Here is a 27,493-nt window from a genome sequence, read left to right as displayed (position 1 = left end):
AAGTGATTTAGTGAGTGCAAATCTTCCATTCCCGTATTTCTGCACACTGCAGCTCTATGATATATAAATTTACAGATTAGTAATATAATATTAGAAGACTTTACCACACCCTACAACCCCTGCATTCAGTGCCATATTTTCTATAATAAATAATAAACGATCAGCCATAACATTAAAACCACTGACAGCTACGGTGAATAACACTGATTATCTCATTACAAGGCACTTGTCAGTGGTATGCAATGATTTGTACTTCCAAAAGAAGAAGAACTGGCAACAGGGTCAGAGGCAACCAAGGCTCTCTGATAGACAAACTAGCCCGATCCCACCCTGGACTTCTATGGATAAAGTATCTGCTCCAGTTTTAGCCACATCTAGAAAACCAGATTTTTAGAATGCGCAAATTTATAATGAAACCCTGCTTAAGTCACCCCGTCCTGGACCTCTTATAGACTGCATATATTGTACTCAGAATCTGTTGTTCTCCTGGAAATTTCACATACAACAGTCTCTAGACTGTGCAAAGGATGGAGCAAAAAACTATACTACTCAGTGAGCAAAGGTCCTGTTGGCATAAAGCCCTGCAGTTGAGAGAGGTCAGATAAAAATAGTCTTTCAAGCTGATAGGAAGGTTACAGTAACTTAAATTACTACTTCACAACCACGGTGGGTAGGAAAGCATCCTGGAATGCACAACACTTCAAACCTTGATGAGGATCGGCTTCTACAGCAGAAGACCTCATCAGGTTCCTCTCCTGCCAATAAGCACAGTACTGTAAATGCTGTATAGAATTTATATACTGTTTTCCAGTCTGGCTAGAAGTGTTCATATATAATCCTCTGAGCTGTCAAAGCACTATAGGGCTGAAACAGTCGGTCCCCCCCTTCAGTGTGATCTATTAGAAAGGGTGGATGGAGTAATTAGTTCCAGTCATGTGGGAAAAGTCATTATTAAAAATCCTCCTCTTTCGATTAGTCTGTAAAATCCTCCAGTGGCTACACATTAAAAATTGTAGCCCAGTTTTGTATGAAACCTGCAGATGTGGCAACACTCTCTCTCTATCTATCTATCTATCTATCTATCTATCTATCTATCTATCTATCTATCTATCTATCTATCTATCTATCTATCTATCTATCTATCTATCTATCTATCTATCTATCTATCTATCTATCTATCTATAAAACTGTATACACGTCTGAATAAAATCCTGCATTATGTCATTTTAAAGTGTCCCTGGGAATATATCCTGCCATCTAGTCTATCATATACCAGTTCAGATCCCGCTCCATCAAACTCAACTACAAAAATTATGTACACAAACATTTATGCACAGGTACTGAATAAGCAAAAGCCACATGACAGCATGCTGACAGTGCGCTTTTAAAAGATTATATCCTCCTATCCAGGAATGCTAATCTTATATCCTTCTTTACTCCTGTACTAATCTCATACTGTGTTACAGGTGTTTCCATTTGAACAAAAGAAAGCTGAAATTCGTCTCAAATTAAAACTCACAGTGAGAAAACAAAAGTTTCTCAATACTTATGTAACAATGCTACATTTCTGCCTATATCTAACTTTCTAGCACTGAAAAATATGAACAAATGTGATATTGGAAACTTTTTTTGGAAACTGTCTTATCATTTAGAGAAGGAGACTTTAGATAGGAGATATTAGATAGGAGACTATTCACCATACGGTGCACTATTTGAGGTGCAGAATTATGAGTGTGTGTGTGTGTGTGTGTGTATGGTACCCTGCAATGGATTGGCCTACCATCTAGGGCATATACCTGCCTCACGCTGTGTTCCCAGGATAGGCTCAACCTTGTCCCTCATCAGGATAAAGCAGTCCTTACCCCACCCAGTTAGGTATCAGTTAAAGTAGGATAGATAAAAACTATTAAGAATTATGTTTATAACTAAACCAGCATATATTACTATGATACGATACATGGCTAGAATCCTGTTTGCTTCCTGTTCTACTTCCTGTTTTTGCATAATATCTGTTTCTCCTGCTCCCGCTCCCTCTGAAAACACCCACCGTCCTTTATAATTATTCTTGTTTTGTCTCCTTATTTTCCATGTATACCTCCGTGCTTGCCTATGTTCTTTGTTGTGCAATTCCTCAGTGTCCTCATATATTCTTAGTCTCCTTGTTATTCAGGTCTTTGGATTTTGTATTTAGTGTTATTGAACCTGATTCTTCAACGCTTCCCCAAAAAACACTATGTGGTTATGTCCAGCAGCTTTTGGCTCACATTTGTTTCAATGTCACTCTCACCTTTTAGCTGATTACAGCTCTATTGTGTTTTGTGACATCTGAGTTTCAGTGATAGACACTCAGTATTATCCTTCCAACAGTTCTGGGTCATACTTTCTTCGCATGACGCAATGTGATTTGCTGTTTACATTATTTTGACTTCCAAGGAGATGACCTGGGAACAGGTTGTTGATTGTCATACTACCTGTGTGTTTTTGTTTGCATGTGTTTCTTATCAGTCAAAGAGTGACACCTTTCTATCAGCAATGAAAATGCAGAAGCCTTTCACTTAGAGCAGGAAAACTTAAACCATTCAATGCATATACTGGGGTGTCCGGGACTCGGGTGGAAAAGCACTGCTATAAATTATGCAATGAAGAAAAGGATGAATAATTGATGAAGGTGGGCTGGCTGCTGTTGAGAGGGGAGCAGTGGTCTGGAGTTGCTCAGCTGTTGTTTTTCTCTCCACCCTCCACCCTCTTCATCTTCAAAGAAACCCAAAAGTATGCTCTTGTCTCCACCTCGTACAAGTACTGTTTAAAACAAATTTATATGTGTATGGGCTAGTACTGTAGTGTACTTCACCTACCAAGATTCACTGCATCTGTTTATCTCACCACACAACAGACACAGAGACCGAAACTGATCTGGACAATTTCCGTCTTGAGAAACACTGCATTGCTGCATAACCTCAGAGGCTTGAGGTACGATAAAATCAGTGCAGCCAAACAAGTGTCATTATTAAAACACATTAAAGGTCTGGACAAGAGCAGCTCTGTCTGATAAAGAAACACATTCAGCATCCCAACCTCAAAGAAGATAGAAGATTCATTAAAAAAAAAAAACAACTTGAAGCTTCTTTTCAACACCCAATGCTACTCGATCAGATCATGTACATGAATATTTATATATTAAAGAAACAGTCTTTCTTCCAAACCCAAAACATATTTTGCATCTTTCATTTTGCACTTTATCCATGAGGCCAATATTGGAAATAAGTATATTAGAAGTTTTCTGAATGCTGCGAAAGGGTTAAGTCAGAAATACTTCTGTATTCTCCACCAATTGTAGGTTTATACCTATATTTTTTGGTTTGGTATCATGTGAAACTAAAGGATATGACTGTCATTATTTTTTAGCTACTTTAACTTTATAGCACCAAAAAAACCCAGACCACCAAGTGGAATATTCATTAAATATAATTTTTGGACAGTATTATTTCTCAGGAGTGCTGCAGTGTCGAATATCAGATTACCATTTCAGGACACTAATCCTACATAATTATTATTGGTTTAGCTGCTGTATACTTCTTGCTGCATGATTTCTGTGCACAATTCCAATATTTAAGCTTTAAAAATTGTATGAAAGCAAGCATCAGTTTCCTGATAGGTCCAGATGACCTATCACGCTCACCTATGTCACTACCTTTAATAACACTGCCTGTGTCGTTAAAGGCTATAACCTTAAATGCTGAACTTAATACCATTGAGAAGACCAAGGTGGTTTTTCCTCAACTCCCTAGATCCTTTCACCCCAAGAAAGAACTGACAACTGTAAATGATACTGACCAGCTAAACTGCTTATTTAAAAATTACATATCTTACATAGTCTGATTATGTTTCAGCAGGTAATCTGAAGAATTGAACACGTGTCTATGCACGGCTCAGTCCGCTGAGGAAATTCATCATCTGTATTTGATCAAAAATCCTCTAGTAACCACACATTAAAATATATATATATCTCTGTTTTACATCAAATCTGCAGATATGGCAACACCGAATACAGTATTTCTTTCTTCTATTAACAAACTTTTGTTAAGGAAAAACACACCCTGTATAAAAACATCTGCACAGATATATTAACATTGGAAGCTTGTTCACATGAACTATTAATAGCACTAAGAAGTTACATGATTACAGAGTAACACTTTCTGTTGTTCCTCCTGTGTCTAGTTCTAGTGCTTTCCAGCTTGTACCCTTGTCTGCCTGCTTCTGTTATGAGTTATGGATTTGCCCTCATTACCCTTGTCTGCCAGTGCTGTAGCAAATTTATTAGCAAAATCTTCATAAAAGAGCAGAAAATTGCCTCATGTGTGCAGGAATTATATTAATTTTGTGTTTACATTTTTCTAATGTTGCTATTTTTTTCCTGTGTGAAATGAAATGTTTAAGACCATTTGTTTGCATTTGAAAAACAGAAAAATGAAATTCTGAAAATTACAAGTAGAAACTTCTTGAACAATTTGTGTGTGTAATGTTTACTTTATATAACCGTTTTACACAGAAATGGCATTTTTCAGTGGCATTTGGTTCAGAAAATATGCTGTAGCATGCTTTCTTTATATCACTAGATAAGTTTAAAAATATATATTCAGTTCATTGACATGGCATGTCACTGTGTTCACTAAAGGTTAAAAACGCCGCAATGAAGAGTAAAAAATGGAAAAGGAAATTGTTACATACGTAATCAGCACATAAATAAAATCACACAGCAGGTTTTCAGTGGAAGATTGTGTTTTGAAAGTAAAACCAAGGCAAGCTGAGATCTTGTTTAACTTCCTAAGGAACACTGCTGATAAAATAAGCACTCCTATGTAACTATTTGTGCTTTCTATTTGCAACAATCATGCCAATGCAGAACATTTAGTTTACACTTACCAAGAGCTATTAGATGAAGGGGTTCTTTATTTTTCAAGCACAAACCTGGAACAAAGAAAAAAGAGTGTATGAGAGGAGTGCTTCAAAAATCCTGGTGACACGTTGATCCATCAGATCAATAAGGGGTGTACTATAAGAAACACAACTTCAGAAATATTTCCGTTGTGACAAAATGTAATCCAGACGGCTATGAAGCTTTTCAACCGTCTATGTAATTTCAGAACACAAATCTAGCAGAAGACTTATATTTTTTTACTGGGGTGAAGGAGAAATTCAGCACGAAGAACAAAGCAAGCAAATAAAGCAAGTCTACATGCGCCATTATAATTAATTCTATTATTAATTAATACTCTATTTATAATTTTTATAGAGATTACAGCCTCTCACATTTCCTAACTACACATATCTACAGGGGAAGCTCACTAAGACAAATTTGGCACAAAGCAAAATTAACCTCCACTGGAAGCTAATTCTTTTTACATTCTTGCATCCTGTCCTATTCTCAAGTCAATTTATTTTTGTGAGGTCTGACCACTGTAATGGTGATTAGACTTGCAGTGAAATTTTAAAGATGTTTTACCCTTTACCCAAAGGCTAATTGTGAACTGATGAATACAGTGCCCTAGCCTGCAGTATTTCTTGGCAAGGCTATGGCTCATATAGATTCAGTCTCGGATACATATTTCAGCACTAATTTCCTGCATGTCTAGAGAGATTAGGTAACATGTTGAAAAGGAACTGCTGCCAATTAAACCATCCGAATCTCCTCGCCATCTCGAAGCAGCATCTTTAACAGACCTTGGTTAAAGAGACTGGTATGTGTATAGTAGTCAAGCAGGATGAGATTATTGAGCTCTTGCTCATAAAAACTGTAATTCATTCACCTGTCTTATCCTCCTATCACAGCATGAGGAAAATGAGGAGAGTGGGCCGTCCCAACCCAGACCTTCTGTTGGGGAACCTGCCTCTCATCCTTTACCTTGACACTAATGTTTGTTATCCTGCAGAGACAAATCCGACTGAGCAGATGTTTTTCGCATGATAAGGCCAAGCTGATCCCCTGCAGACCTGGATGACTCCCTGTGAATTTGAATGGCTAATTACTGCTGTGTCATTTTAACGTGTCCATCCTAAGAGATTAGCCTTCCAGCAGCAGGAAGACAACAGTTGTCCCTGTTTACAGACTTATACAAGCGAAAGGAAAATGCAGCTATATCCTTATCAGTGCAGTCACCATTATGGTGGAAAATATCTCCATTTGAACACTGAAGCTCTGTCAGCATGCAGGCATACTGTAACGTGTAAGTGTTCTCCCAGCTGTGATGCCACCATACACTCTTCCTCTTCACCGGCTTATCACCATTCTGCATCGTTAAACTTCTAATTAAGTGTTTCCCAATCCTCTTGTTACTCTGCATAGTTCGGGTTTTTCCGCTCTAACACACTTGTCACAACTCATCATTTCAATAAGAAACTCTTCATATACCCAAAATGAGGAGGTCGGTGCAGGATGCATGCTAATACTTATTAAAGAAACCCAGAGTAAATACTGAAATACTAATCAAGCTGTTAATAAACTATTGCTGTGCGTGTTTTGACAAATTTAGTAGCAGCATGCCCTCATTTTAGTTATTAAGTTGTGCATGGCTCACTATCTTGACTTGAATTGCTCAGGTTTTCAAGGATTGCAAATTCATGTGTGTTCAATTGAACGTGATGCCAAACCGTGTGGAAAAACTCAAGGATTAAACACTTTCCAAGCTCACTGTACACACCTTCTGTAGTCCTTACAATCTACACTACACACAAGCACAATGACTGTAACTACTTTAAATGATTTGGAGCCACAAAGATGCATTCACCTAATCTCACCTGCATTGTACTATCTTCCTGGAACTACATTCTTTGTTACTGGGTTTTATACCAACCTTACAGCTACAGGATCCCTGTCACTTACATGAGCCCAATAAAACACGGGTCAACAGCAGCAGCATAGAGGCAAAAAAAAGTAGCATCAAGAGATCTGTGGATATCCAGAGCTGAACGAGAGCAAGACTGTTAAGCTCAGTGTCTGGCACAATGCCCATTCTCTCACAGCAGTCTGGGCAATAGAACGAGAGAACTGCATAGGAGAGGAAAAAGAGCCACTAGATATTTTTTTTTCCCCTTTCTATTGCCCAGCTGGATCCTAAGAGACTTTCTGGAAGAAAGTTGCCATCTGGAAAACACACCAAGGGCAATTTCCTGCCCAAATCATGACAAATGGCAAATGCCATGTGCCATGCCAAAAAGTTGAATTTTCCTCTTTGTCTCTTCTCAATCTCTCTATCACATCCACTCTCACAATCCCTCACTCTTCTTTCTGTTTTCCTCAGCACTCTTCCTCACCTCTTCACAAATCCTGGCATTTATGTCGGTGTAATGCTCTCTTCAGGATCACCGCAACAGAAGAGAAGAAAGCAAAAGGAAAGGAGGGACAGGCTGACACTCATCAGTACACCAGACGGTCCATGAACGGTGACAGAACAGTCCACTGCCACCGTTTCTTGTCGAGCAGACATCAAAGGTCTATTCAGAGCCATCAGACGCCATATCTACTGTAACACTGCTTAAAAACGCCTGCCAGCTCTGTACGCCTCCTCCAAACCAGATAAATGCAATTAGTATGTAATAGTGATGCATGAGTTTGAGTTATGCCCAGACGTGAAAACCCAAAATTACAGAGAGCAGAAAAATGTATAGCATTTTTTCCTGGCTATATTGCATAGGTAAGTAATAAGCAGTAATTTTAACACCAATTATCAATAGGCTACATGTATTATTGCTGTGAGCACAAACAGGTAATTGCTTAGATAATTAGCATCTAATTGCAAACTACACAGCTTTAAAGTCCCATTGACTCCTGCTTCATGTCACGTTTTTACTGAGCTGTGTTATAATTATAGCTGCTCAACTCTGGCTGTCCCCATACTCAATATTTTGCTTACACGGTTGTACTCAATAATCCTTGAAGCATGCTATCATGCCGATATCACATGCAGAATACATTTAGCATGGGTCACGTCCAGCTAAACATTACAAACCTGCTAAAATACTCACAAGCATAATGTCACAAAAATCTCACTAAAGAATTCTTTATTTCTCAACAACTGACATGCAATAAAAGACACTCTTGACAGGCAAATGATAATGAAAAACATCTATTTAGCTATTAGTTACAGAGAATGAGCAGCATTTTTAGTAGACAAATCGCTGCACATGTCTCAATCAATCATTGATCTGCTACATCATACTGATATACATGACCCTTCAATATTATACAGTGTGATATAGCGTATACGTTCACTGCTAGCACTCATGACGTTTTCATTGTAACTGACAGAATCAGAAGCTGCACCTTCTTCACTGTCTGATCGGAACAGGGGCCACACCTTTTTTTTTTTACTGTGACTGACACAGAGCAGGATGAAAGAAGAGAGAAGAGAATGCACAGTGCAGAAAAGAAACATATTTGATAAGGTTTCCACATAAAAGAACACTAATAACAAAGAGAGCAGTGTGTTATTCTATTACACCTACTTTATATACAGACGCCCGGATCCATCCAGTCTCTATTGATCTAGTTTTAAATTAATGCAGCTGTATTGTACAAGCTGAGACTAACACATGGAAACAGTCCATTTTTTTTTGCACTACAGTCGATTTTGCTAGTCTACTTGCATCATTTATTATTCAGCACCCAGATTTCTCAGTATAAGTAACTTTCAGTTGCCGTTCTCTACATTCAACTCTCATTAAAGTATATCATGGACCTTCACTGGGTTCCTCTAATACTATTGTCCATCCTCAATGTAACACAGCAGATGAATGTAAACACAGTGCATGTATGTCTTTCAGACACAGCAAGAGTGTATCGTGTTTAGAGCTGGTGGAGTGTTCAGAGCGCCGGGCGCTGCCTGACTCAGCCTCCCAGGGGACGATGCAGTTCAGCAGAGGGAGGACAAAAACAACCTGCAGCGCTTTTTAAAGGGGAAGCAGCAGCATCAAATCACAGAGTGAGAGAAAGAGAAAGAGCCCTATTAGTATGTCCTCTAAAGGCATTAATGGGTTTACTCCACACTGTGGGGCTTTCACAAGTAATGATCAGGAAGCTGAATCAGCCTCCAGACGTACTATAAACACAATACAGCCACACTATAAACACACACACACACACACAATACATATGCACTACTAGCATACATAAATAAGACAATACAAATGCATTGTAAACCCACATACACTGTTAACCCTAATTACATGTGCATGCAGCATAGAGACACACTACACACGTTTACGTACAAAAACACTACATTTTCACACACACATTCAGACACAACTTCATAACACACACACACACAGCATTACACAAACTCAATACATACTACTGTTTTATATGCACTACAATGCACTGTTATATGTTATAGATATGTTGTAATCATAAATAATAATAATAATAATAATAATAATAATAATAATACTTACATTACAAACTATTTAAAATGTAAAAAATGACACATTACAAGCACATATGCAGACAAATCCATCTCTCAGGGTCTTGGCCGTTCTTCATAAGGATCCATCCTCTCTAGTGTCAGATCCAGCCTGAGGCACTGCTATTCTCAAATACACACACACACACACACATACACACACACACACAAACTCACACACCCTGTGCAACATCCTCTCACACTAGAGCTGCATCCTCTCACACTAGAGCTACTTTACAGGAAAACATTCACATCTCATTTGCATTCTTTCAGCTCATGTGCTTTAATCATTTAACACAACAATAGGCAACAGATACGAGATGGTCACAGTACTACAGTATCTACAGTGCAGTGGTATGAAATATATAGCTGTCTATGGTGCTGAAATACAAGCGTGCTTGGAAGCAATATATTTAGCTACACATGATCCTGGACTGTTTAAGAATCAGTCTAGACATCATAGTGAACTCCTCAAATAACTTCCTCATAATGTATCATCTTACATTATATGTTTGCTGTATGCTGTGCAGAATTCCTGTTTGTTGCGTACATATTAATATTTTGATTCCAATTATGAGCATTTAATAAAACATACAATATCTGTAATGAAAAAAGCATGAAATGAACTCCTCAAAATATAAAATATATTGAAAGATCTTTGAATTCTTTAAAATTTAAAACCATGATCTCGATTAAAAGCACACAAAATATAACACGGTACAAAATGCAGACTTCATGTGACAAAGCCAAGGGTTGTATCCAAACCCTGAATTGTATACACATACACAGAGTAAATAGAAATTCAGAAAGTGTGCTACAGATGAGTAATGATGGCTCTGTCAAAGATTCAAAGGCCATGTTCATGGATGACTAACACTCTCCAGTAATCTAGCAATCTTTTCCTGTCTATCTCTCTCCTAGTGCCACCCACTTCCTTTCTCTTTCATCTGCTTCCCCCACTTTGTGTTTCTCACTTTGCTACTTTCATTTTCCTGTTGTTTCTCATTCACTCTCTCCCTCACCCACTTATCTCTCCTCTCTCAACCTTCCTGATATAGGAACAATGACTGCTACTGCTACTAAAATGGTCATTTCTTCTTCCGTCATTTATTAACAGTTATGGCCATTAATTCCAAAACATTAATGTGAATTTTCATGTCAGCATAATATCAACATACACCAATCAGGCATATCATTATGACCACCTGCCTAATACGGTGTTGGTCCCCCTTGTGCTGCCAAAAAAGCCCTGACCTTTCTATCAGAACCAGCATTAACTTCTTCAGCAATTTGAGCAACAGTAGCTCGTCTGTTGGATCGCACCAAACAGGCCAGCCTTCTCTCCCCACGTGTATCAGTGAGCCTTGGCCGCCCATGACCCAGTCACCGGTTCACCACTGTTCCTTCCTTGGACCACTTTTGATAGATACTGACCACTGCAGACCGGGAACACCCCACAAGAGCTGCAGTTTTGGAGATGCTCTGATCCAGTCGTCTAGCCATCACAATTTGGCCCTTGTCAAACTCGCTCAAATGCTTCTAACACATCAACTTTGAGGACAAAATGTTTACTTGCTGCCTAATATATCCCACCCACTAACAGATGTCATGATGAGGAGATAATCAGTGTTATTCACTTCACCTGTCAGGGCTCAGGATGTTATGCCTGATCGGTGTATTACTGATTATGAAAATAATAATTATAATTAAAAAAATAAAAATAAATGTTGCAGCACTTCCCTTATGGAGGCACAGTAGTGGAGGCACAATGAATCCCCATTTCAATCATGAGTTCAATCACTATGTCTCATTTTAAAAGGCATTATAAGTTATAATTGATTATACATGTCATTATTATTATTATTATTATTATTATTATTATTATTATTATTATTATTATTATTATTATTATTATTATCATTATTGTAAGACACAAGTAGTGTACAAAATGTAATTTATATTTTAAATAAATGTTCATAGGCTAGTAAGGTGATTTGACAGTAACTCTGATGCTTAAAATAGTCTCTATTTCATCCCTAATTAATTGCAGACCTACCCCAGATTCTGAAAAGGTCAGTCACATATCGATCAGAGGATACTAAATTGAATCGACTCATAACAGATTCAGTGGTATCATCAAATATGGAATCGTTGCCTCATGAATTCAAATTGCACCAAATTATGTGGAATCCTGAGATTTAAATTTCTACTATATATAAAATCCCTAAACTCAGACTCAGTTCATTTTTAATAGGTTCATTATTAACACGAACAGCATGTGGTTTCCCAACAGAAAATCATTCACCCTAACATCCAGAGCTCATGGCCAAGAGAGAGAGAGACATGCTCTCAATCACAGCAACACTAGCCAATCATGAATGTACGTGAGCTCATGTGGGCATATACTTCCCTTCATATGTGTTACCTGCCCCCTGACATTTCATGAGCAGCAGTTGAAAAACATGTGCTCAGCTGGTTTCATGCGTCTCGAAGGAAGCATTTCATAGGATTTGGCTTCCCTGTTTGGTAGCTGACGTGATAGGGAAGAGATGCTGAAGGGTGGGTATTGGCTATGACTATATTAGGGAGAGAAATTGGAGGAAAAAACATGAAACTAAACAAGTTGCAGCCAGATGGTCACTTTAAGCTTTGTCCTTATAGAAAATAAGCATCATGGAACCCAGGAACAATTCTGTTACATTTAATTGTTCATGATAAAATCATACATTTCAAATAACACAATATATCATCCAACTACTTGCCTGTGACTTGAAATGAGAGCTTTGCTGGATATGAACCTTTTCATACATAATATAAATCTGAAAGAAATGTGTTTTATTTCACATCTTTGGTAGGACAATTTAATATGTAGCGTACATGGAATTTGATATTTCTCTTTTCTGTTCTTTCTATTTCTCCCCTTGCTACTATCCTCTGATACCATCCCTCTCTCCTACCCTCTCTCTCTCTTTCTCTCTCTCTCTCCCTCTTTCTCCCCCCGGCCGTTGTCTTGCAGTCATCGTTCACTGAAGCTGATTTGGTGCCAGGTGTCCAGCCAAGCAGCCATTGCTGGAGAGAGGAAATCTATTCCCATCAATCTCTCCTCCTCCAGGCTTCCTTTATAAAAACACCTTTCATTTTAAAAAGCTTTCACAGAGTCCTTCTCTGATATTTTACTCTCTCCCTCTTGCTGGTTAGGAGGCTGTTGGCTGTCCCTTAGTGAACATTGCATCCTGCTCTACATTACACACACGTACTGAAGATGGCTGGCAGGAAATTACTCTAGGCACAAGGGTAATAATCATGCTGTGACTGGTCAAGTTGATACACAATGGATGAATCACTCAGACTATACTGATATTAAATATTCATATCATGATAATCTTCTAACCTTTTATCACGAAATGAAATAATATATTAGTTACACTTGTTTGTCATGGAACAGAATTATGTTATTGTGCTCCCTGAGGAGGATAAATTTGATGCTCCTTTAAATTTTCGTCAAACTACAGAACCTAAGGAGAATGCTGCTCTTGTGTCTCCTGAATGGGTCAGACTTTATCTCAAGACCACAAACACTGGCCTGCCTACTCAGCCTCTGAAGAGCCATTGAGGAGCTAACGGTAGCTTTAATGATAATACTGTGTGTGTGTATGTGTATGTGTATGTTTGTATTAAGTATCACAACATATCATATAACCAATGTTCAGTGCATATCTAATGAGACAAACAAGAACAAATGATGCCTTATTACACTTGGTTTGTCTGCAACAAGCATACATTTTAAACCTTTACATTTTAATTAATTTCTCCGGATCTCAGCTCTGCTAATCACTGTCAGTGTTTGTATCTAGTTCATCTTACACTTTTTCCTATTAATTACTGATAGTCTGTTGTTGTTCTTCTTCCAGCTGCTCCCTGTTCAGCGTCGCCACAGCAGATCATCTGGGCCACATATTTGATTTGGCACAGGTTTTACGCCGGATGCCCTTCTTGACGCAACCCTCCCATTTTATCTAAGCTCGGGAAAGGCACTGAGAGATATCTCTTCAGTGGCTGGGTTCGCTCCCTGCCCAGGAATCGAACCCACGTGGCAGCAATGTGAATTCGGGATCCTGTTGCTGGACAATCAGGAGACAATTACTATTAGTCTAATAAAGCATACATTGTTTATGTTGATGAACCTTCACTAGGGGTGTAACAATACATTGTGACACGATGCATCGTGATGCAAAAATCCAACACTGTGCAAAGTAGGAATGTGAATTCCCATAGCTCCAGATTGACCAACACATATAGGTGATACTGTTACACAACCATTTGGATAAAAAGAGTTCCCAGTGTCAGAAACCTTGTTAATTTAATTCAATTTTTTTTCAACTAACATAGTTAACCTGTAGTACATTCTGTTTACAAAATTAAATAAAGCATTGTTTGTATCCATATTTTATTTATTAAGTTTTATAAAGACAACAATCCATGATCTTCCAAGCAGTAGCAATGGGCTACTATTGCCCTAGCCAATGGAATAGTATTCAATAGAAAATACAGCATCTGTCATCTTACTTCTTGTGTGAGTACTTTGTGCAGCCATAAAACTACTGTAGAGCTAATAAAAGCATACAGCAATGTATCAAGATATTTAGCATATTGTTTTCAAACATAATGTTAAGATGCTAATGTAGACCATGATAACATGTAGACATTTATCTTGATTTGAAGCTCAGACATGAGAATCTGAATGCTGATCTACTCACACAGTTCAGACCTGACCTTTTTATGTGCACTCATGTTCTTATTGAATCAAAAGTAATGAACAATAATGTACCTCATATATTAGACCGATGAGTCAGTGTAGAGATGAAGGCATGTCAGTGTCAGGTGCTGAGGTTAAAGGCCCTCCATTAAAGAGACACAGAATTAGATTAGAGCTAAACCAAGGGTGACAAATAAGCTGAACAATATTCACTGCTGACAAGACTGCTCCCGTTATTATTTTCAAGTCATTATCTTTTAACTTTAAATGACTTCTTTTAATTTGCTCATCGGAATTCAGGAGGTGCCACTGTAAGAAACAAAAAGCCCATGCTGGGAAAAACGTCTCGCCTCAGCCTTTTCAAACACTCCACACACTGTTATTTCTTCTCTCATCGTACACTTGACCCAAGGGAACACCCCCTCACTGCATTCAAGTCGATCCTGACAAAACATCAGAAACAATCAGAAAGTCTCATCCTGAACACTTCATGTGCCATAGTGCACTGTGTATGACGCCTTCATGAAACAAAAGAAATGGAAATTATCACTCTGGGGGCAGAATGGTTTCTTTACTGCAGTTCCTGGTGTTAGAGATGTAATTACATCTACATAAAATACAGAGAGCTGTCTCATTTATTCACAAATCTGTAATTGCGATACATTCAGCTTATGTGGCATTACCACAAATAATTTGTAATTATTTAATTAATTTCTGTAATAAATACCAAGCCGGTTATGAAGCAAAGAAGTTATCAGTGTCATGCCGAGAGCCAGACCTACTCTCAGTTAGGTTCATCTGTACTAACTCGAGATAATACTATAACGAACAATGATGTACTTGTCCAGGATGAACATTTATACTTGACACTTCATCCCAGCATATCAGACAGCATGCATCATTTCATAGGCTTACTATGAAAAGCTTTTGTGATACAGTAGCAGATTGTCCCTTTACACACAGACCCTCGAAGGTGAAGTGGGGGTTATAATGGAAATACCAGGCAACTGCACGATGCATTTTTTTCAACCTGGCGCACTTTACATAATCCGGCAACTTAAATATTCAATGTAAATGTCAGTCATGCTGAGCTCAAAGGGCACAAACACTATTCATATAGACAACAAAGCAGTACTTCTCATCAAGATAGGGCTAAAAGTACAGTGCCTAGGCTCCGTTGGACACTCTTTCTCTCAGGTTTCTCAAAGATACAAAACCAAATTGGAATTCATTTGTAGGCAGCAGAGATTTGGGTTTTGTCAGAGACATGCGTTCACAAACACACACATCTCCGAATGCACATACACAGACCAGACTCTTTTCAATCAATAGAAAAGAGGAAAGAGTAAAGTAGAGATGAGAGAAGATGGGAGAAGACAGAAGAGAGGCGAGATCAAAGGAGGGAAGAAGCGATAGATGGTTAAAATTCAGATCACATATCTCCTTTTACTTTTCTCATTGCACCAAACTGACTGTAAACAGATGCTTTTTGGATAGCTGTCATTTTGACTAACACAAATTTTAGACTAGTTAATTAGTTGACTAGCTAAATTGAAATGATTACAAATTAGGCATTTACCATATGCAATATACCACAATACCCAACAATATTCTTATCATGGCGGTTTTCTAATATTCACTTTCCCTGTGTTGTGGCTGAAGGAGAGATAAAGTCAGCTGTCTTCTAAGGTTCTTTGTTTCAGACATACCTTGCGACCAGATTCTCTGCTTCTTCTCTTTCTTGGCGTCGGAAGCACTGCCACGCTCTAGCTTTACTGGATTTTAATGATCCTTTAGCATTTATGTAAAGAGGACACTAGACTGAAAAGGTACCAGAATAAACCTGCATAATCTCCTGCATTTAGGACTCGCTGTCTCAATGTGGAACAGAAGCTCAAAACTACAAGAAGTCATACGGAAGGCATAAGCTCTGGATGTCACAGATTTGCAAAAACAAAATGTAAGTGTGTTAGAGGAAGTTCTGCAAAATTGTAGCTAAAGCAAAAAAACATGAAAGTTGTTATGTTACGGTGTGTGCCTCATCTTCAGAGGTGATACAATTATATCTCAATACATGATCAACAATCTCATCTGTGGAGCTCTGGAGTAGAGCAACAGAACAGCATTTCCCCTATCATCTGCCACTTCAGCCATCCGAGGCCAGGGTTACAAGCTGAGACTGACAGCCGCAGAGACCACGCCTCCTTCCCTGGTTACTGAACTTTAACATTTCAGAGAAGCCTGGATCCATCCAGTCACCACCAACTGTCTCCTCATACACGCTGCTCTGAATCAGTAATATTGGTACTGTTTCAAATCTGTGAATCGTTACACTCTGACTAAACACAATCTATGTAAGAATACAATTGCCTATATTTGCCATGCAATGTGACATTCATTAATGCATATTATTAATTTGCTCGCTGGGAGAACGTGCAAAACTCCATGCACACAGTAAACTGAGCTAAGCCACAACACTGTGCCACTCTGATTGCAATATCATTCATTTCAAAATCTTAATTTAAGTAGCATTAATTATAAAGGTTTTGGCACAAAAATGTCAAATGCAAATTAAAATGTTGAAGCCTGAGCTGATTTCTTTGGTAATATATATCTGAGTCCTCGTTACTCTTGCTCTGAACACTGATTTCAGGACAATGGATAAGTGGTGTGCGAGTCCCCCTGCCTCATCTGTATGCTAATGGTACACACAGTCACAGGAACAGGGCTGCTAATGATGGAGCCCAGTGAATAGCCTGAGTGCTTGAGTTCTAATAATGACCTAACAGAGGCATAACGAGGCTGGAGATAAACAACAGGTCTAGAGAAACCTGAAGAGCAGAATACAGACATCAAACAAGGCCATACCTACTACAGCAAAAGAGCCTAATGCATGATGATTAATTTCTAAAAAAAAAAAAAAAAAATCTATTTGACCTGTTTATATGCATTACTTGCATTTCTACTGCAAGTTTTCCTCGACTCATAATACAGCAACATGTGTACTATATTTAAAATTGTTCAAGGAAATGCAAAGGATTTACTGCTTAATGTGGAAATTAAATGTTTATTGTTAACTTAATGTTTAATTAAAATTGATTAAAATGTGTATGCCATTTTTCACCACATGCAAAAACAACATAAAACAGGATTTGTTCTATTCAGAATTTGTTTATTAAGGGACTTAATCAAAATAAATCTTGCAGTGATGGAGGACACAGTGGCTCTGTGTTCAATTCCTGCCTCCACCTTGTGTGTGTGTGTGAATTGTGCATGCTCACGGTTTTCCACCCCGAGTCCTAATAGCATTTGTTGTAGGCTGAATGACATCCTCTGAATAGACTGTAATGTGTGAATGGCTGGGTGTGTGACTGTGCCCTGCGATGGGGTTTCCAGGTTGTCCCCATCTTGTGCCCCAAATCCCATGGGATAGACTCCAGGTTCCCTGCAATCCTTTTGTCGTGTTACGGAAAATGGATGGATGGGCGGATATCTTGCAATGATTTTTTTTTCATATTCCTTGCTCTACATACAGGCATTACACCACAATTATAATGAAACAAGATATACATCAAGATCTCATCGAGTGATTCAGCATGCAGGAAGACCCACCATTACTGGAACACAGTGGAGTGGAATCTGGTTACAGAAATGCCAGGAAAAGACATAGCCAACATTACATCACTAGGCCTCAGGTTTAATTTGTTGTCACCATGCTGAACTCATTTAAACAGCCAGTAACTGGTTGTATAATATTCAGTAATATTAAATAAACTCAAACTGATATCCTGGACACTTAACAATATCATCATTTAGGCTTGAGCCCAGCAGTGGTTAACAAGGCTAACAGAGTACCAGCCCCAAGTGGCAGTAAGAGTTAAAGAAAAAGAAAAAAATCACAGTGAAGTTCACAATATAATAATTCCATGAACCTTATGAGAGTTCCAGGAAAGTATAAAAAAATACTCTGTACAACACTTTTGAGAAACAGGTTCACAAGTGAGTGACGCATCTGAATTTGTTATGAAAGGCTTCATGGTGCTGGAAACAGTAGATGCAACAGCTCTTTTAATGAACCACCAGCAGTCAATCTCACCTCTTGAATCCAAACTAACAAGATGTGAATTAAGTAATAACCAAGGTAGCTCATATTCTTTTGGGAATTTGGATCTCCTTTATACTGGAAGAAGAATATACTGATCTTTAAGTGTGAAGACTGAGACGAGTTAGGGAAGTAATTGTGACATGGAGAAATGTTCCGGCTTCACCTCTGCCACCTCTGCTTAGTGAAAGCAATGATCTAGTGGAGAATGAAGGCAGGAACATCCTGTTAAATGGATTCATTTCATCTCATTCCAACTCAATACATCTGCTTGCCAAGGATGGACTTACTCATGAGCAGATGATAATAATAGAACTCATAGAAGTGAAAATAAGTTAGCTCATTTAAATGCTAATGTACTCCTCTCTGCTTGATCTGACCAATCATATGCACACATGCTTAACAATGAATATCTAAGCTGGTAATGGAGAAAATTGTGAATGAGTAATATACTAATGAATGCCTAGATATATTCAAATAAGTCCTACCTAAACGAACAAATCAGTATATCAGTTAATGTCTTTTATCTAGCATTAGCAGTATACATGTACTTTGCCTAATAAATTTATTTGACTGTAATGTTCAACTCATTTTACTCATGTCCTTACATATAAAGAACACATCTTGAAACACAAATTAAAATACATTGGTACTGACCAAGCGCAATTCATTGGTAAAATTAATTTAAATTGTTTCATTCATTTAAATTGTTTAAACTTAGTTGATGCATTATGTTATGATATGATTCGATATTGATCGCTTCATGGATTGAAACCTCATGGTAGTGAAGGCCTCAGTACTTAGTGCTCCCAGTAAAGTCCCCCTTTGGTGAACAGATCTGAGGAGAGGGCTCAGACAAAGGGTGATCCTATAAAGATCGCTATCAAAGACAGAAAAAAGATTAACTATACCCTGAAATGGTGACATGGAGCCATCTTCAAAGCTCACAACCTGCAAGATTGGGGGTCAAGGGCACAATGCTAGCTGGATGACAAGAACGCGATGGACAGACTTAGACTCTTGCACTGGAAACTGGCTTTGAGAACACAGACTTCACTAACAAGGAAAGAACCTAAGATAACGTATGAAAAAAGGTATCAGTTTAGCATAGCTTCGCTTTATATCCACACAGAGTATGGCTCAGTAGCAAAATTCTTAATCAGGGTGGTGTCTCTTCTTCTCCAAAGATCCCACAATAAATTGGCCTTGAGTATGTGTGAAGATACACACTAGTCTCAGGCTGATTGTCTCGCATGAGTTTTTCCCAGTGGACAAAATGGTTGCCACTGTGAAATTACCACTATGAGAAAAGAAAATGACTCTTGTTTGCGAATATGCACTAAACAGCACTTTGGAGTAATCAGACTTTCTAGAGTGGGTAGAGCTGATCTTTATAGTGCTACTTGGGGACTGCTGGGTATGACACATACTTAGAAGGTTGTGACTGGGAGTAATGGCCTAATCATGATCTAAACCTGAGCAAATATCTGTGCAAACCATGGATTGTCAATATCAAACACTGTGTTCCAACACATTTCTCATAAGTGTACTAGGTCCCAGAGCAACTTGGGTCAAAGGTCACTAATCAATTTAGAGATCGTATCTTCAGAATTTAGGCCATAAGATTTGGACACTTACTTGCCAGACAGAATTAACAGGAGACCTTTTCTGGTTGCTTGGGAGAATCTGATAGAAGCTTTGGTAATTAAGGGAAATTTCTCAGTTACAGAGGCAGCTGTGGGCATGATGGTAACCCTAAGACATGCTGGTGGACACCAGGGGTCAGAGAAGACATCAACTTGAAGCAAGAGGCTATCCAAGTAATGCTCTTTCCAAGTGCTCTACTGATTCAGTTGAGATGTATTGGACGACCTGAAAAGCTGCAGCAAGAGCAGCTGCAGATGTGAAAGCTTAGGCATTAGGAGGTGCTTGCAAAGGCCATGTAAGTGCCCTTAAGGTGGTCTTAAATCATTTAGCCCCCAAGAAGGGAAGATGAGACCATACACATGCTCTATTAAGCATGTGGAGTGATGACCTCTACTGGGGATGTCGCTGAACAATGGAAAGATCACTTAGAGGAGCTCCATAACCTAGTGTGCATGGCATTCTTTCAGGAGACAGTGCCTGAAATCTCTGGTGTTTTGGTGTGTGGTTAGAAACTTTCAGAGGCAAAGCTGTAGGGGTGGATGAGACTCAGCAAGGTTAGCTTTTGTGGCTAACAAAGTCTTAACACTGTTTCATGGAAATCTGGAGAAGAACATTTGGACCAGCAAATCCCTCATGGGAGGGTAGGATTGGCAAACATTTTCTCTTTGAGAAGCTACATTTTTCTTTCATTAAATCTGACAGAAAGAGAGACCAGTCCTCTATCACTGGGACTAGAGGAATAACAACGGAATAACAGTGATTATTATATGTCAAAATGGTAAAAGATTTTTAACAGCATCATTCTGCAGAAGCCCAGTCTCTGCATTCAGTAAGAGAACATTATAGATGTGGGTAGCAGCCTCCTTGACCTCAACAACACAGCGAATGCAGGCAGTGAACGGCACAGTCAGCACTTCTGAATTGACCCAGCAACCTCTATAATGAACAGCACAGCACCATCACTCATCAGAAGAGTACAGTACAGGCTACATCAGATATTCAATTAATGCAGTGAAACACAGCTCATGACTTTTAAAACACCCAAAAACTTCTGACTCCTGTGTGCATTATATTTTCAAAGCCTAGTAATTGCTTAAAGTTTATTACAGGTTTAATATTATCATCAGCCTGTACTTAAAAATACTACCTTACAAAAACCTTCAACCTAAGTTAAGCCTAAGTTGTTACTTTTTCCTGAGCTCATGCTCCGGTGCTGATTGGGGCAGTGCGATCTCTAGTCCATTTATATTTTGTTTTTTGTTATACTCTGTTCCTCATGTTTACTGTGCCATGTCTGTCCACCCCTGTCTTGTTATTGGTAGTTCTCCGGTTGTGTCATGACAGTTTGTAGTTTTGTCTGTGATTAGTCTGTGTACTTAAACCCTCATGTATCGTCTCCTGATGTTTAAATATCAGTGTTGTTTCTGCATGAAAGCTCTGTACCAAGAGAGTTCCTAGTTTTCACTCTGGCCTGTTCTTCTCTGTTTGCTGATTGCCGGACCTCGGCTTGTTATTTGGATTTCGACTGTGCCTTACGCTTTGGATTATTTGTTCTAGTGTTCATTAAAGCCTTCTACACCTGCACTTGCATCCGCCTCCGTGTTTCACTCCGCTAGCATGACAGATGCCTCAATATCTCCGTCTCATGACAAGAGCATTCTATGTGACATTGTTCAAAATGTCATCGATTTCTCAGCCAGTAAATATAACCATGGCATTAGCTTATTCTTGTGTGAAATTTCAGTTTAATATTCCTACATGATATTGTAATGCTGCAATATTCAGTGACCAGTGAACAATGACCATGACTGAGAAATGTTTTTATTCTTTATAAAGGAGAACCATGGATGAACTTCACTATGGATATCCATTAGTTTTTTTGGATTTCTTTGGAAAAATTACCTTTGGCTGTGTGAACATTTTGTGTGTGCCATCAGGACTGTTAAAAAAGTCTTTTTTTGCTGTTGATGTATTCACAAATTTATTTTATTTTATTTTCTCTTTAAACAGTTTTGCATAAATTAGCATTTCCATTTAGGCAGCCATAGTATAGCCAATGCTTGGCAGCTGTGCACTAAAATGAAAGTTTAAATATATGTTTTGCAATTTAATTTAAATTATGTCTCAAATTATTCACACTCAAGAGAAATGCAATGGCAAATTGACATGTGAATTAGCATTTTACAGTTAGAATCTGAATGTGAATAAGGTCGGTAAAACTGCAATAACACTAATGTGGAAACATTTCAAAACACAGTTCTCATAACAAAATATTTTTCATACATTTTTATTTCTGAATTACTTAAAAAAATGTATCTAGAGTAGACATGGCTGAAGATTGATTCATAAGTGATCACTTGGTCCTGCTTATGGCTGCTGCTATAAGAAATTACAGTGCTTAATATATAAAACCCCTAAAAAGTGCCACTTGAAGAGTTTAGCTCTTGCCTTAATTTCTTTTAGCTGCTTTACTCATTAGTGTGCTTCAATTATCAGTGTTTTCGTGTGTAAATCAGTGAGAAAAAGAATATTAAAAACATTCTAAACAGAATGATTTGATCTTAGGAGCGAATAGACCACAGTAAAAATGCTAATTGAATAATAAAACACACTGATATTTTGAAGGGTCTGCAATAACAATATTGTGTAATTCATCCACAATTTAAGTACACTGTCTGGAGGCTGTGAGCACAATTTGTACTGTTTCAGGCATTTCGTTCGACAGATACACAACAGGCATTTGCGGCAAGTGAGAACTGTTCCACTTGAGGTACATGACTCATTCTGAGTAAGTGAGATACATGTGAGAGGCATGTACTGCATTTCCTTTTCTGTGTGGGGGCAGAACCCTCACACACACATACACAAGCAGGTATACCATTTCAGTGGAAGGCTGAAACTTAATTAAAAAACTTTTCAATTCCATGTACATTAATACCTCACACATCCACGAGGATACGTTCCAGGACCCATCGCGAATGATGAGGTTTCGCGGGTGTTTGGTGGAGTCACTAAAAATGCTAATACTGTACTGTAAATGCTTATTTCTAGAGTTTAAACCTTAAATATTACCCCAATCATGCTCCCAAAACACCGAGTACAAGGTCCGGGGAGATGAACCGCACCATCACGCATACAAAGCATCGTAGCTACCAGCCAATCAGCAGCTAGGTAAAACTGTTAATGCTCTGTGATTGGCTACTTCCAGCCAATAGCGTGTCGTGGCTGTACTATACGTATGTGATATCGGGGATGTTCAATATCATTAAAATAACATTTATATTTTATTTATATAATTATTAATATATTCATATAATTTCGCATTAAAAAGCATGAAAATGTATAAATGGCAACGAAATTAGCCATAAACACTTTTGCAGGATTTTGCGAGGATTTCGCCGGTCTGCAAAAAATTCGCAGGTGCAAATTAGTTAGGTTAGTTAATTAGTTAATGAAGCCGCGAATCGTGAGACACGGATCTGCGAGGTATTACTGTATTCAATACCTTATACTGCATTATGACTACTTTCAGTGATGTGAAGCTTATTCAGCTTGAAAACAGCGAGCAAACAAGACCTTGCTGTCACCAGAATAAGTATTGCAGCCCACAGAGTGACCAAAAACTACTTCCAACCTGCATCATGGCCTAAAAGTACAATATTCGCAATACACTCCCTCTCACATGACCAAAATACTGATGTCTACACCTAAACGTCATCAACACAGTACTCTAATTATACACATTCATAGGCTCTGTTTAAATGTGTACATTAAGTATACATCTCATGTCCCGTACCTGTAGTTTGTCAAACTTTAATTTACTGTATCTGCTATCGGGTATAGATCTTCATGTTTCACTGGTTTATGGATTTGTCATTTGTCTATGTTGCCGTTTGCATATCACCTGACCTGATTTTTCATCCTGTCAGTTGATTTGTATTTGCTTGACTGTGTAAAAATAATGGAAATTACTCTGCAACAAAGAGTGAAACAGATTACTCTCCCTCGATTCTAATAATTATATTAAAGAACTCTTCTGAATAGTTGATGCCTGAAAAGTTGATGCTAAATGTCACATTAGTTGGTCTAAAAATTCAAATCAAGTCCAGATGTTCCTTCCATATCATGGAGCTGTTATCTGAATACAATGGATATCTTTCTCTCAATCAATGATGTGCCTAGCGTGATAGCTCTGACTTTTCAAGGTGAATTTTCCAAAAAATAGCTGTGATTGTCAAATAAGGCAGACTTCTGCCAAGCTCACAAATTCTGCCAGGCATTTTCATTTGAGCACAAACACAGGCTGAATGCTGATGTCTGAAGGCGAGGTTACACTACTCAGTTGAGGCTAATGTTAAGGCGCGTGCGGAAAATGCAACTTCAGCTGCCTGTCCCAATCTGATGGATTTCTTTCTCTTTTTTTTAAAATATGGTGTTGAGCTTTTCTTAGTCAGCATTGCTGCTTCACATTATTCACAGCCAGAAGATGAATATGGCTTCATTATTTGTTAGTGTAACACCCCAGCTGCCTCAAAAGGATCCGATGTACTTCTTTGTTTCTTTAGCACCTGCCTCGCTCTTCAGCCTGATTATTGTTTGTACATGTTCCTTGTAATTAAGTTATGTTTAGTTTGTCACACTTGTCTAGTGTGTAGTTTGTGTATATTTGAAAGTGGGTTTTGCTATGACTCTGAAGGATCTTCGTAATGTTATTTCCTAGTTTCTTGTACTCGTTTATTCTTAGATCCTGGTTATAATCGTGCTCTGACCTTTTCCTGCCTGACCTGAATTTGTATAATGATTATGGATACGCTTGTGTTAAGTGTGTCTGCCTGTGCCTTGACCAAACCATAGATTCTCACAATTATATTTGGAACAGCCCTAATTAAAAGAATACATATTACATGCTGTTGCCTCCAGTTCTAGACACCTGCAACTGTGTCACACTAAATGACAGAGAAGGAAGCGTCCTTTCCACCACGGCCAACAATGCCTTCTAAGACTCCTGGCTGTAGATGGTTCTGGCACTGCTAGGATTTGTTCAGAGAATAGGGTGAAGCTTTATACACCATATATACAAATTCTGACATTGCCACAGCCTGGAAAAATGTAAGAGAAAACGTAAGTCACTCTCTGGGTGAGAATGAGAGTGTTGCTCTCCCTCTCCATTGATTAGAGTGAGAATAGCCAATGGCATGCATTGATGGGCTCATGTAAAGTTAGTTCTTTCTTTTAAGTGCATTCAGCTTCTCTGTGGCATTACATTAGCAGAGCTGTTCATGTCAGCCTTCACCTCCCAGACAGGTAGCTTTTATGTGATAAAAAAAAAAAAAATCATACCTTGATATGTGCATTATTTGATTTTTCATATGCACTATTTAATTAAGAATTTAGTGTTATTCTGGATAGTGTGTTTTAAGTATTTAGAGTAACTGCTCTGTATTTACTGTATTATTACCTTTGAAAAGTATCCCTGAATAAGAAGGCATAAATGGCACACAAACATGGTGATAAATACTTGAACTACATTTCTCTGTACGCCTGTTGGTTTCCTGGTGCTCTCACTTTCCTGGCTGGGGTTTGGTTCCTGAGCAGGGAACCAACCCAGCTGCTGGAGGTTGCACAACTCTCAGTCCCGGTCTCAAGACTAGAAAAAAATGGGAGGGCATCCAGTAAAAAAACTTGTGCCAAATCAAATATACAGATCAGTGATCTGATCTGTATCAACCCCTAATGTGAGCAGCCAAAAGAAGGAAAAAATTAATGCTTTTTATACCTGTTGGTTTAAAGCACACACAACACTGATGTATCACCCTGAGTTCTAACACTGTTTAAAAGTGGTCTTAGTTTGGTCTTATTTTCTCCTTAAGTCACTTTTTTTTGACAACTTTAAGATCGATTCTACGCCAATAGATTGTCAGGTCAAGTAAAGTTCACTCAGACCCCAAGAGAATAACTGTATGTATAGGAAGTGTAGGTAGCATTTTTATCTCTATCTTTTTCAAAGAAAATTGAAAAAAAAAAAAAAAAAAAAGCCACACATGAATGTGTTGAAAAACGTATTGGAATGCAAGACCAGTGTTGAGAGATTTCAGGGGCAAATACAAAGAGAAAAAAACAACAAAAAAGTTAAACCTTGAACATGACTCATAATCTTTACAAACCCAACTGAATGAGAATTCAATAATGCAAAAGTGACCTTTGTGAGATTGAGAGCACAATATTAATCATTTTCCACTGCAGTGCTCATCAATTCAATAGCTGCACCATTCTCCGTGAAACGGGAATTGGGCTTAGAATTTAGATCGTGATTATTTGAGCAATTTTTTAAGGAACAATATGTACATATGTTTATTCGATTCTTGCATTACTCCATACAAAAGTTCATCTGCATTTTGAATGACTGATATAGTGAGAGTTCAATATTAGAAATACCTAGACGAGCACAGTGTGTCCTCCTGAACTTTTCTGTTTCTGTACTTCAGATGATATCAATTCATAACACCACTCAGGGGTAAAATGGTTTTACGGTAATATATCACGACCAGGTTTTGGGAGAGAGACAGCAAGTGCAAACATGACTCAGGTGCCCCATTCATTGATTTCATACATTTAGTCAGCATCAGTATAATAATTAGGAATCAATAAATAATATTAAACCTCTATTTATGAAAAGTGTTCCTTCTCAATATGAGCAGGTGTTTGAGTTATTGTTACTTCTGTAGACATGCTGAGTCAGTAAAAGGAGATGTCAGTAAAAGGAGATGCCACTGAGAATTTAATTTTCTTATGGTTCAAAGTCAACATTTGGTTTTTAGGAAAAGCAATCCCTTGTTGATTGTTTTCAACTGAAGTCATCAAGCCATGAGGCTTTTCATTGTACAGCGTTTTCCTCATGTCACTAACAAAAAGCAATAGGCTACTGTTTGTGTATAGTATTTCATGCTGTCTCACCACCGTCATTTTAAACAGAATCAAAGTGTTGTGTAAAAGTTGGTTCATATTACTGTTTGTTGTGAGTTTTGCATTTCACATTATTTCACCTGTGATTGCTTTTTGCACTGACATGGAATGTTCTCTATAAGTAAATGCTGCAAAATCGACACTGCTCTTAAATCAAACTGCATTGAGAAACAAATGGAGACTGTACATTTAATACAATTTCCTTGGGCAGCCCAAATCAATTGTGCGCAGTGAAAGCATAAAAGCCTTGAGAAAATACTGAATAATAACTGTGACTAATTAAATATCTACAAAGGTTATTCGTCCTTAAAGGAAGCAGTTAGTCCACTGCAGTAGGGACGGAGAGAAAGAGTGTCCGTCCGAAACATCAAAGCCCCTACAACATTAGCCCAGGCAGACACTGCTCAAAATTAGCCCGTCTCGCTCCAAGTGCATAATTGCAGATGCCAGTTTTCATTTTTGCTTTTGAATAGAACCTGGTATTCTCCCATATTTAACGGCTCTTTCATGTAAAAGGTAAACATCAGTCCCTTGTGAAGGGGAACAGAGAAAAAAAAAAGAAATCTGAAG

The 27,493-nt window shown here is 38.2% G+C and overlaps 1 protein-coding gene across 3 annotated transcripts in view; it reads right to left on the bottom strand.

Annotated features, from left to right (window-relative positions):
- apba2b (amyloid beta (A4) precursor protein-binding, family A, member 2b) overlaps positions 1–27,493 on the bottom strand; it is an 88,909-nt gene that overhangs the window by 54,667 nt on the left and 6,749 nt on the right. For 2 of the 3 annotated variants that reach the window (XM_058382437.1, XM_058382440.1), the window contains exon 2: positions 4,924–4,968. The exons of the other annotated variant lie outside the window; for it this stretch is intronic. The gene's annotated coding sequence lies outside the window, so the exon portion shown is untranslated. The remainder of the gene's footprint in view (positions 1–4,923; positions 4,969–27,493) is intronic. 3 annotated transcript variants of the gene reach the window in all.

The sequence above is a fragment of the Hemibagrus wyckioides genome, linkage group LG27 (assembly GCF_019097595.1).
Source record: "Hemibagrus wyckioides isolate EC202008001 linkage group LG27, SWU_Hwy_1.0, whole genome shotgun sequence".
NCBI classification, from domain to species: domain Eukaryota; kingdom Metazoa; phylum Chordata; class Actinopteri; order Siluriformes; family Bagridae; genus Hemibagrus; species Hemibagrus wyckioides.
Note: the sequence above shows the minus strand (reverse complement) of the source record. Positions and strands in the feature narration are given on the sequence as shown.